Source organism: Ochlerotatus camptorhynchus, unplaced genomic scaffold (assembly GCF_037179485.1).
Source record: "Ochlerotatus camptorhynchus isolate MF236.1 unplaced genomic scaffold, CSIRO-AGI_Acam_v1.1 ptg000258l, whole genome shotgun sequence".
NCBI lineage: Eukaryota > Metazoa > Arthropoda > Insecta > Diptera > Culicidae > Ochlerotatus > Ochlerotatus camptorhynchus.
The window spans coordinates 816670-830475 of record NW_027040748.1 but is presented as its reverse complement, the minus strand read 5'-3'; positions in this window follow the sequence as shown (position 1 = coordinate 830475).

Genomic DNA, 13806 nt, shown 5'->3' with positions numbered 1-13806 from the left:
TGCGGTTACCGTGTATATACAACCCCTAATAAAATTGTTATGGTTATTTTGCTTAACAACGTGTTCCGGGTATCATCCAAACCATTTATGAAATAGTTCTATTATTTGGGTTATCGTTCGTTTATGGTTATTTTTTATTAGTGACTTGATCTGAAGTAATATTTGGTGTAAAAATTGCTCAAATGGGTAGTTATTATAATTTTTAATATAAATATTAATGATATTAACTGTTAAGCGGAAAGCATCAAAGCAAAAAAAAAACCGTCATCATACTCTGCCTATATAGATTTTCTGATCGATTTCGAGGCTTTTTATGATAGAAACGCCACTGGACGTTCCCCCAGCAGCAAATCTCTCCAAATTGCAGGCTCAAGGCAAATCTAGCGTAATAGACCACGGAACCATCACTCTGGGACTCCGTTTACAGGGGCGGCGTAGTCAGTCGATTCCCGTTCCATCGGAGGACAGCACATTGGTTCGTAGACGATGAAGAATTCATGGAAATTAACTCGGAAATTAATGACTATTTCCTGGTAACGGAAGTGCGGCCGAATATGTGCACAGAGATCAGCTACCAAATAATGCCGAATTTATGAGAACAAGAAGCCATTGATAATAATGTTTAAAACAAAAATAATGTTACGTTTATTTTAAAAATTGTTTGATTTGACAACTATGTATGATCGAAAAAAAACATGATTTTCATGTTTAAAATAAACATATTTTGAAATTATTTTAGCATTTGAATGCGGGATAAAACAAACTATTTAAAATGTATAGCAAATAAATGGAAATCTGCAGACAGGACATCTAAATTCCTGCTATTTTTCGGTGAGATTAAGGGTGGTCTATGGGTGTTGGGATCTGGGTCCGAGATCCGGGGGGCCGTCGGGTGGAAAAGAAAAATTTAAATTGACCGCTAATTGCGTGTTCGATAAAAAAAATATGGAAGCGATATGTCTGTTTGTCTGTGGCTGTGAAAATTATTTATTTTATTTATTTTATTCATATGTTTCACTTATAAATTTGTGCCAAAACATCAGTATTATACCCTCGATTATACCACAGAAAAGAAGGGGAAGTGCAAAAAAATCGGTGAATCAAAGAGTGGTACATTTTTCTGCTCAACAAGCGATGCGTTGTGGTAGCGTTCCACACGGACTTTCTATGCGCACTTCTAGATAGAGCTGGAATTAGGGCGAAACAGCTTTTGTAAACAATGACTTCTATCGATGATTTCTGGGAACTCAAGGCACGCCCACGCAGACCAACATAACCATCGGATAGTGGAACTCTTTCCCTACCCGATGATGTTGGTTTGCGTGGGCAAGCCTTGAATTTCTAAAAATCATCGATAGAAGTCATTGTTTAAAAAAGCTGTTAGGCCCTAATTCCAGCTCTATCTAGACTTACACTATCATAGCACAGACAAACAGACATAACACTCGCAAGTTGTTCATCGAACAAGCATTTAACGGTAAATTTAAAAGTATCGTAGTTGGTAGTACCGCCACCTGTGGCGCGCATAGTCAATTCCCTTGCGTTTGACGTTTACACACTACCGCCATCTGTTCAGTGTACTACCCACCACAGTGTATTCAACAGATGGCGGTAATGTTTTTGCGACGATGTTTTACAGTGAGAAATATTCAATGTGTTATGTCTGTTTGTCTGTGATCATAGCATCAAAGAAAGGAAGCTCATCTCTGCTTCAAAAAGTGAAAAATAATCGATGTACTTCAGAAAGCCACCTAGCGGTGGAAAGTACGCTTTTTACACGGAAAATATAGGTAGCATTATACCAGTTTTAAAGACAGGTATAAGTACAGCTTGACTTCTTTAAACCGGTTGTATAACAAATGAAATATTTTCCTACCAAGACAATTCATTCGTAAAACGCTGTCCAGACTGGAGAGTTATAACATGTTATAACGGTTGTCAAATAATTGCAACACCGAAACCACCATCAAGATAGCGCTATAACATGTTATAACTCTGTAGTCTGAACGTACTATAAAGTAATAGCAACAATCAATACGAAACTAACGATTTTAAATTGGCTCACCACTTTAGTAGTCTATTGGTCCCAAGCAAACGATTAACGTACCCTATTCTAGTTGAAATTCTATTACTACACTATGTTTGTTTTGATTCGCTATGAAAGTTTGACAGATAACATCAGGGGTGTGTGGATTCATGCAGAACATGCAGGGGTGAGTGAAATAGCTTGGGACTGCTTGGGACCGTTGTTCTGGTACTGAGTGAGCCAAAAATAATAATGATTTTCTTCGGGACCCAGTGGTCTTAGAGTTACCTCTATGGTTATAACATGTTATAGCGCTATCTTGATGGTGGTTTCTGTGTTGCAATTATTTGACAACCGTTATAACATGTTATAACTCTCCTGTCTGGACGTATACGGTAAAGTAGAAAACCGAAAACTCCGACACAGGCCAATTGATTTTACTCTCGATATGTACACTGATAAATTGAACTATTCCCATTTTGCTTGAAATTTAATCAATTTGACATTAAACTCAGTTTAATCATATTGAATGATTAAAAATTAATCCTTTCCAAAAAATAAACATCTGATATTAATCCCAGTTTAATCATGATTCATTACATTGTATATTATCTTTTTTGAATAAATTTTAATCATTTTTGATTCTATTTTAATAATTTTTGATTGAATTTTAATCTTTTTTGACTATATATCAGTATTGAAAAAGAATAAAATGTAATACTGGAAAGATTATTTCGATTTTAATCATGCATGACTACTGCCGAAGTAATCATGGCTCGGACTCAATAAGGTGAAGCGGGAATCTGCATACTTTTTAAGCTTTTTGATTTAATTTATCTTTGAGTGTAAGTAAAACATAACTTCGGACAAAATGCGCTGTCTGTCTGTCTATCGGATTGAAATATGCGTATGGCGGTAACCCTCAACCGGTATTGTCATTCCACTTGGAAGTTGGAAAATAAGGCTCGAAAAATACAAAAATGCAATCAATGTTTTGAAGCATAACAGCTCTGGTCCCCATCAACATATGAGGGTCGATAGGTAGGGTCCAGTTGTGGGAGTTATCTCCCTGGCGTCAGTAGCATTGGTGCTCAGCACGGAAAACAAGATCGACGGAAAACAAATCAAGGGAAAAAAAGCAATAAAACTACCAATCACAGAAAAATGCCAGAGACGTTGAATAGAGACATGCATAGATTGCAGCGAAAAGAACCAAACGAACCGTCAAACGCTGAACCAAACGAGCAAAGTAAATAAACATTACTGTTCGCTCAATTCACCAGAAAGTTATTGTTCTCAATGATAATAAATTTTTTTCACGAAATAATTCAGATATCAAATTATTTATTTATTAATTGTTGATTCAATTAAATACAACATTTATTAGTGACGAAAATCAATTCCGCAGCGCAATCATTTTTATTAACATAAAACTAAATAAAACAAATCAGTAAAATATGACAAAAGATATACCACAAACGAAGTGACAGACGACTAACTGGCGAAGAAATCAATTAAAATAATGTGGTTCACTGTAATAGATTTTTTTTAGAAGCTTGTGCCATCAGCCACTAGATGGACTAGTATTTTTGTTTTGATTTGAACAAAGTTGATTTTGTGTGCAATGATTTTTGACAGTGTGCAAAGAGTGTACCATTTTGTCTTTTTATATGCATTTCAGTTTTGAGTAGAGTGAAAGAGATCCCAAGTAACAATTTCGGTTTTATGAGGGTTCTGTAGACCATGATTCAGACTTGTAGAATGCTTTAAAACCGTGATAAAACCTGCAATGTTACTTGGGATAGAATCAAAACATTGTAGTACATTTGGTGAAAATGCTAGTAAAATCCAGCAGTAGTGTTGCCATGTGGTACACTGAAAAATTGCAACAGCAGGTTCGTCACCAAAGTTTTCGAGACTCTCCGTCTGTCACTTCGTTTGTGGTTATACCATAGAGGTAACTCTAAGACCACTGGGTCCCGAAGAAAATCATTATTATTTTTGGCTCGCTCAGTACCAGAACAACGGTCCCATCGTTGCAGTCCCAAGCTATTTCACTCACCCCTGCATGTTCTGCATGAATCCACACACCCCTGATGTTATCTGTCAAACTTTCATAGCGAATCAAAACAAACATAGTGTAGTAATAGAATTTCAACTAGAATAGGGTACGTTAATCGTTTGCTTGGGACCAATAGGCTACTAAAGTGGTGAGCCAATTTAAAATCGTTAGTTTCGTATTGATTGTTGGTTATACTGTCATGGAGCGACTGTCATTTCTCGTCTTAACTTTATTTTTGCAAAATGTTCCGGGCACTTCGTTTCTATTCAGTTCCGGTCGAACGTTCAAATTTTCTCAACAGCGTTGCGGCACTGTATGAAAGTCATTTGAAGCAACTCGAGGAAACATGTTTGCCAGTGACATTGCCAAAAGATGCCTCAAAAACCGTGCTGCTGTTTTGACAGAAATTTTCTTTGCGCGTCTCTATCAACGTCTCTGACAAATGCGAGCTCAAATCACAAAAAAAAATGTGTTAAAATTCATTATTGACGTTTATTCACTGCACGGTAACTTTATAGTACCCTTTTATGAGTAGACTTTCTCCCATTTTGTGAAAATCACAATTATGGCGGTAAGCTCCAAATCGGATTGAATTTTAATACCGTCCCTGTTTGGATGACCTGCTAATTTTTTTCTTAGAGTCGTGTTGATCAACTCTGATGTCGACATCAAAGTAGCCAGACATTCTTGATCGGGATTTAATCCGAGGATAATACCAACAATCAATACGAAACTAACGATTTTAAATTGGCTCACTACTTGACTAGCCTATTGGTCCCAAGCAAATCGGTTGGGGTACATTAGGGGGTACGTTCTAGTATATGTAAATTCCAGTACTACACTATGATTGTTTCGATTCGCTACGAAAGTTTGACAGATAAAATGAGGGGTTAGTGGATTTTCCTATGTTTCGAGGGGAGAATCGATTAGCTTGGGACCGAAGATAGTACCAGAGCGGAGCCAAAAAGTTGAGCTCGTTTCTTCGGGACCTTCTGGTCTTAGAGTTATGATAATACTATAGAGGTAACTCTAAGACCAGAAGGTCCCGAAGAAACGAGCTCAACTTTTTGGCTCAGCTCTGGTACTATCTTCGGTCCCAAGCTAATCGATGCACCCCTTGAAACATAGGAAAATCCACGAGCCCCTCATTTTATCTGTCAAACTTTCATAGTGAATCAAAACAAACATAGTGTAGTACTAGAATTTTGAAAAGAATGGGGTAGGTTAATTGATTTGCTTGGGACCAATAGGCTAGTCAAGTAGTAAGCCAATTTAAAATCGTTAGTTTCGTATTGATTGTTGATAATACCGGCTCGAGCTTACCACCATAAATAATTAATCAATTGCCCATTAATGAGTAACTGTAATCCACAAATGAGTAAAAATTATTCATTGGTAGATAATCGAGAGCATAACACATACTCATTCACGAGCTTGTTTACGAGCTTATTAATGGATAATGTGTGATATAATAAATTATCAAACTGCATGTAATTTTACTCATCACTGAGTATTTTATAGTTAGCGTGTGATTGACGCATTTGTCAAACAAAACGCAAGACAAAACGTCAAATAACATCTAAACATCAACATTTGTGAGTTGTTGTCCTCGGCTCCAGGAAAATTTTCATTGATCTATTTTCTTCACATTTCTTTATATCGTTGCAAAAACATTCACTGCTGTGATTGTTATTATATTTGGTAGATTTGCAATACATTACATCTTTTAAAATGTATTCATACTATTTCTGCTACATAGTTTGATACTTAAAGGAGGTTATCATCTGTCATGCAGCATAGGAACCGCATCAAGGAATATGTTTGCCACTGAATTATTAACGAAAGACAAAGTCGATGAAGAGAATCAATCAAAATCACTTGCACCCTGTTGTCTCTAATCCCTTCAGTTGAGAGCAAGCGTAAACTTCTAGTTGGGGCACAATAGCTAAAGAAGAAAAAGAAGAAGATTACATTTTTTCTTTAAACTATTTGGCACAAATAACATGAAGCATGTTTGCAAAACTGTCGTTACTCAATTAGAATATCGAACGAATCTTGAAATGAATAGCTAAATGCAGACAGGACCTCTTCAAATGTTTATCTAGATATGGCCAGCATATGCATAAATACAAAAAAACTTTTTTGTGCACATTTTTGTGAGTTTTAAAACAACAGTTCGTACCCGAATAGAAATTGTAATGTAGGAAACATCAGCAGACATCTTCAATACATTAAATTTTAACGTGTATTGCTGTAACCTTAATGTATTCAGACTTCAGTGTGACGTCCAAGTACATAAAAATACATTAGCCTCAAACGTTACATCAGAATCAAACGTCTTGACGATGTAAAATTTGACATCAGAATACATCCAATGACAACAGAACCTAACGTTACATTAGAATCAAACATCATCACGATGTAATTTGTTGCACGCATAAAACATCAGAATACATCCAATGACAACAGAACCTAACGTTACATTAGAATCAAACTTCATCACGATGTAATTTGTTGCACGCATAAAACATCAGAGTACATCCAATGACAACAGAACCTAACGTTACATTAGAATCAAACATCATCACGATGTAATTTGTTGCACGCATAAAACATCAGAATACATCCAATGACAACAGAACCTAACGTTACATTAGAATCAAACTTCATCACGATGTAATTTGTTGCACGCATAAAACATCAGAATACATCCAATGACAACAGAACCTAACGTTACATTAGAATCAAACATCATCACGATGTAATTTGTTGCACGCATAAAACATCAGAATACATCCAATGACAACAGAACCAAATGTTACATTAGAATCAAAGTTCATCACGATGTAAATTGTTGTCCCTCGGTCTCTCGCCGCATGCAAAGTTTGTTTTGTCCTGAGTCAGCACTACACGGCGAATGAGAACGACCCTAATTTGAGGTTAGTTCACTCATAAATCGCAAAAAGTGCAGGAACTCAGTTTTGAATTAATTTCCCTCATGTTCCGAATATGAGAAAAGCAAAGATTGGATTCTCTGGATTCTCGTAAATTTTCCTTATTTTAGGGCAGATTTTTGAGGTTTTCCACAGGAAAACATGCGGCAAATTTACTCATCCTGCACTTTGTTCGATATTGAGTACACTGTACTCAAATTTGCGTTGATCTCATTGGCCGTGTACAGTTTTTTTTTGCAGTGGGAAAAGTTTGATTTGTTTACGAATTAGCCCGAGAAAGTGCCAATAATGTGTCCGTCGCGAGTTTTGGTGGCGATGCAATGTTTTTCTGGTAAGTAAATGTGAATTTATTAATTTAATGTAATGTAATTATTTTTTTTTTAGGAAAGTGTACCGGTACCAGTCCCAGCCGAATCCCGGTAGGGAATCCGAAGCTGGATCCCGGGCGGGGAGTTTGCAGCCAGATCTCTTTGCAGGTTAGTCAGTGTATTTTTTTACTAAAAGCTACAAGCCCGATGACGGGTTCCGTAAACGGAGCCCGATGGGGATTCCGTAGACGGATCCCGATGGGGAAACCGAATACGGATCCCGATGGGAAAACCGAATACGGGTCCCAATGGGGAAACCGAATACGGATTCCGTAGACGGATCCCGACGGGGAAACCGAATACGGATCCCGATGGGGAAACCGAATACGGATCCCGATGGGAAAACCGAATACGGGTCCCAATGGGGAAACCGAATACGGATCCCGATGGGGATTCCGTAGACAGATCCCGATGGGGAAACCGAATACGGATCCCGATGGGAAAACCGAATACGGATCCCGATGGGGAAACCGAATACGGATCCCGATGGGGAAACCGAATACGGATCCCGATGGGAAAACCAAATACGGGTCCCAATGGGGAAACCGAATACGGATCCCGATGGGGATTCCGTAGACGGATCCCGACGGGGATTCCGTAGACGGATCCCGACGGGGAAACCGAATACGGATCCCGATGGGAAAACCGAATACGGAACCCAATGGGAAAACCAAATACGGGTCCCAATGGGGAAACCGAATACGGATCCCGATGGGGAAACCGAATACGGATCCCGATGGGGAAACCGAATACGGATCCCGATGGGAAAACCGAATACGGGTCCCAATGGGGAAACCGAATACGGATCCCGATGGGGATTCCGTAGACGGATCCCGACGGGGAAACCGAATACGGATCCCGATGGGGAAACCGAATACGGATCCCGATGGGAAAACCGAATACGGGTCCCAATGGGGAAACCGAATACGGATCCCGATGGGGATTCCGTAGACAGATCCCGATGGGGAAACCGAATACGGATCCCGATGGGAAAACCGAATACGGATCCCGATGGGGAAACCGAATACGGATCCCGATGGGAAAACCAAATACGGGTCCCAATGGGGAAACCGAATACGGATCCCGATGGGAAAACCGAATACGGGTCCCAATGGGGAAACCGAATACGGATCCCAATGGGGAAACCGAATACGGATCCCGATGGGGAAACCGAATACGGATCCCGATGGGAAAACCGAATACGGATCCCAATGGGGAAACCGAATACGGATCCCGATGGGGATTCCGTAGACGGATCCCGACGGGGAAACCGAATACGGATCCCGATGGGGAAACCAAATACGAATCCCGATGGGGAAACCGAATACGGATCCCGATGGGAAAACCGAACACGGGTCCCAATGGGGAAACCGAATACGGATCCCGATGGGGAAACCGAATACGGATCCCGATGGGGAAACCGAATACGGATCCCGATGGGAAAATCGAATACGGATCCCGATGGGAAAACTGAATACGGGTCCCAATGGGGAAACCGAATACGGATCCCGATGGGGATTCCGTAGACGGATCCCGACGGGGAAACCGAATACGGATCCCGATGGGGAAACCAAATACGAATCCCGATGGGAAAACCGAATACGGGTCCCAATGGGGAAACCGAATACGGATCCCGATGGGGATTCCGTAGACAGATCCCGATGGGGAAACCGAATACGGATCCCGATGGGAAAACCGAATACGGATCCCGATGGGGAAACCGAATACGGATCCCGATGGGAAAACCGAATACGGGTCCCAATGGGGAAACCGAATACGGATCCCGATGGGAAAACCGAATACGGGTCCCAATGGGGAAACCGAATACGGATCCCAATGGGGAAACCGAATACGGATCCCGATGGGGAAACCGAATACGGATCCCGATGGGAAAACCGAATACGGATCCCGATGGGAAAACCGAATACGGATCCCGATGGGAAAACCGAATACGGGTCCCAATGGGGAAACCGAATACGGATCCCGATGGGAAAACCGAATACGGGTCCCAATGGGGAAACCGAATACGGATCCCGATGAGAAAACCGAATACGGGTCCCAATGGGGAAACCGAATACGGATCCCGATGGGGATTCCGTAGACGGATCCCGACGGGGAAACCGAATACGGATCCCGATGGGGAAACCGAATACGGATCCCGATGGGAAAACCGAATACGGATCCCGATGGGAAAACCGAATACGGATCCCGATGGGAAAACCGAATACGGGTCCCAATGGGGAAACCGAATACGGATCCCGATGGGGATTCCGTAGACGGATCCCGACGGGGAAACCGAATACGGATCCCGATGGGGAAACCAAATACGAATCCCGATGGGGAAACCGAATACGGATCCCGATGGGAAAACCGAACACGGGTCCCAATGGGGAAACCGAATACGGATCCCGATGGGGAAACCGAATACGGATCCCGATGGGGAAACCGAATACGGATCCCGATGGGAAAATCGAATACGGATCCCGATGGGAAAACTGAATACGGGTCCCAATGGGGAAACCGAATACGGATCCCGATGGGGATTCCGTAGACGGATCCCGACGGGGAAACCGAATACGGATCCCGATGGGGAAACCAAATACGAATCCCGATGGGAAAACCGAATACGGGTCCCAATGGGGAAACCGAATACGGATCCCGATGGGGATTCCGTAGACAGATCCCGATGGGGAAACCGAATACGGATCCCGATGGGAAAACCGAATACGGATCCCGATGGGGAAACCGAATACGGATCCCGATGGGAAAACCGAATACGGGTCCCAATGGGGAAACCGAATACGGATCCCGATGGGAAAACCGAATACGGGTCCCAATGGGGAAACCGAATACGGATCCCGATGGGGATTCCGTAGACGGATCCCGACGGGGAAACCGAATACGGATCCCGATGGGGAAACCGAATACGGATCCCGATGGGAAAACCGAATACGGATCCCGATGGGAAAACCGAATACGGGTCCCAATGGGGAAACCGAATACGGATCCCGATGGGAAAACCGAATACGGGTCCCAATGGGGAAACCGAATACGGATCCCGATGGGGATTCCGTAGACGGATCCCGACGGGGAAACCGAATACGGATCCCGATGGGGAAACCGAATACGGATCCCGATGGGAAAACCGAATACGGATCCCGATGGGAAAACCGAATACGGGTCCCAATGGGGAAACCGAATACGGATCCCGATGGGGATTTCGTAGACGGATCCCGATGGGGAAACCGAATACGGATCCCGATGGGGAAACCGAATACGAATCCTGATGGGGAAACCGAATACGGATCCTGATGGGGAAACCGAATACGAATCTCGATGGGGAAACCGAATACGGATCCTGATAGGGAAACCGAATACGTATCCTGATGGGGAAACCGAATACGTATCCCTATGGGGAAACCGAATACGTATCCATTAGTTATCGTTTCGTGTGGAAAACCTGGAATTGGGTTGTATAATTTCGAAAAACAAACAAATTTTTATACATCATCTGAACGAGCTTCGTTTTCTGAGCACAAATATATTTTTATCGTTCCCATAGACATTCATCTCGATTTGTAAACCAAGATTTAAATTGTCGATAAATTGCTTTAGATGACATTAATATCCTTTTGAATGACAGTTCGCTCTATGGCGGGGGCCGCTAAAATGGTGATGTTTGCAAATGTAATAACACTGATTTATCATAGTTCATGTGAACCAAAATGTATGAAATTTTGGATTTAGGTTCCATTTTTAAACCATTTTTTCAATCTATTAATATTGGATTCAGAGAGCCGCAATAATGGCGGTAAGCTCCAACTCGGATTAACTTTTAATACCGTCCCTGTTTGGATGATCTGCGTATTGTTTGCATAGCATCGTGTTGAATAACTCTGATGTCGACATAAAAGCAGCCGGACATTCTTGATCGGGATATAATCCGAGGATAATACCGATTGGAGCTTACAGCCATAAGTGATTTAATGAATAATTCGCTGATTGCGACTCTCTGAAAACTAAATGCACAGGTTTCATACGTCAAACTCATCCTTTGCAACGTCCTCTTGTAACTTAAAAATACAAAATGTCATAATAACGTAGGGTAGAGAACTACTTCGGCCTAATCGCCCGTTTTGGGCCTATCGAGCAGAAAACTTCAATAGAAATCCATTATTTCAGAGTTCGTCAATTCAATTATGCATTTGGTACGATACTTTAGTTAATAAGCTACGGAACGAAGTCAATGAGAACACGTGATATGAAGGTTTGCACCCATTATTCCCAAAAACAAAAGAAGCGCTCCGACCGAATCAATTTTTATCTTCATTCTTTATTCTTTATTTCCATTTCGTCAAGCCAGTGTAGACTACATACAATGATTAATACAATGTTTAATCTTCATCCGATAGGCCGAAGTGAATTCATAGGCGTTTCAATGGCGTTTCAATGCGCTAGGACGAGTTTAGAATCCGTAGGCCGAGTTTGGTGTCAAGAAGCAGTGTTAGACTTTTGACAATATCTCAACGATTGGTTTCTCTTTATCAAATCTTACGGTACATACGGAAAGGTAAATAAATTTGGAAGCCATCAGTAATAATAACATTCCGTTTGGTGCTAAACTACGCTAGATAAAGAAGGACTAAGTGCGGGTTGTGCTTAATAGGCCGAAAATGGGGTAGTTAACCCTATAATGACTTCATAATTCCGAAAAAACATGTTTCCGGGCGGAATAAGTTTCATCAAGCCTTATGATGGTACACAAGATGGGTCGCAAGTTTATATAAAATTTAAAGTGTGGTTCGCAATCAGGGAAAGACTGAGATTTAAGAATTCTAATGTAAATTTTTCATAAATAATGCCAATTTAGAATTCTGTACTATCTAATAACTATTCTTCGAACTTTTAGGCAGTTTGGATAACAATTTAGCCAACGTATAAGATACTTACCACAGACAAACAGACATAACACATTGAATGTTTCTCACTGTAAAACATCGTCGTTAAAACATTACCGCCCTCTGTTGAGTACACTGTGGTGGGTAGTACGCTGAACAGATGGCGGTAGTGTGGAAACGTCAAACGCAAGGGAATTGACTATGCGCGCCACAGGTGGCGGTACTACCAACTAAGATACTTTTAAATTGACCGATAAATGCTTGTTCGATGAACATCTTGCGAGTGTTATGTCTGTTTGTCTGTATACTTACTTTACTTTTGCTGATCCGACGTCCCTCGGAACCTAACCTGTATAACAAGTTGCGCCAACTAACTCGGTCCCTGGTTGCTTGTCTCCAATTTCTCGAGCGTCCCACACTTCCTACATCTTACTCCACTTGGTCTAACCACATAGCACGCTGTGCTTTTCTGCGTCTTGTACCGGCCGGATTTGAGGAAAACACCATTTTTGCGGGATTGTTGTCGGGCATTCTTACAACGTGTCCCGCCCGTGGAAGGGTACAATCTTCCACTTTTAGCGACTTTCTGGATATTGGGTTCGCCATAAAGTTACGCCAGTTCGTGGTTCATTCCTAAATAGAGCTGGAACTAGGGCGTAACAGCTTTTGTAATCAATGACTTCTCTCGATGATTTCGCGGAAGTCATGGCTCTCCAAGGCGAATCGACATCACCATCGATTAGAGAAAGACTTCTACTACCCGATGGATATGTTGGTTTGTGTAGGCGTGTCTTGAATTCCGAGAAATCAACAAGAGAAGTCATTGTTTACAAAGGCTGTTACGCCCTAATTCCAGCTCTATCTAGATTCTTCTACTCCATTCACCATTTTCATATACCCTCTGCCAAAGATGGTCCTAAGCACGCGTCGTTCGAAAACTCCCAGTGCTCCTCGAGCATTGTCCATTGTCATATTTTTCATGCACAATAATTTTGTTTATTATATATTTGCAGTTCGTTTGCAGCAATTTTTGGAGCGATCCGTGAAGGGGAAGGCTTGCCACTTGTATATCCGAACAGTGCCAAACAAGCCAGCAACCCCGTCCAAAGTGTCATGCATTATTGACAAATTGGCACAGTGGGTCGATTTAAAGGGAGATCTGGAGGCGCAGCGATCACATTGTCATGATTGTCTGGTAGTTCACTCAAAAATGCTATAACAATCGCCAAGCTCGCTGTAATGTCACCAAGTGCCTCGTCACCCACGAATAGGCGCCTATGTCAGTGGTCTAACAACTCTTAGCGCGCTAATGGCATAGTTCCCCTGCCGCATAGAGAGTTGCCACAATGATATTAGGTTAGCTAAGGTCAGTTAACTGACTGGTGGGAAACGGGAGCTTAAGCAATGGCTATTCTTTATGCATTTAAGAGATAGTCTACCAGAATGGATGACTTTTTTTGTACAATTTTATGTTTTCTGATGGTTTCGGTTGTGCAAA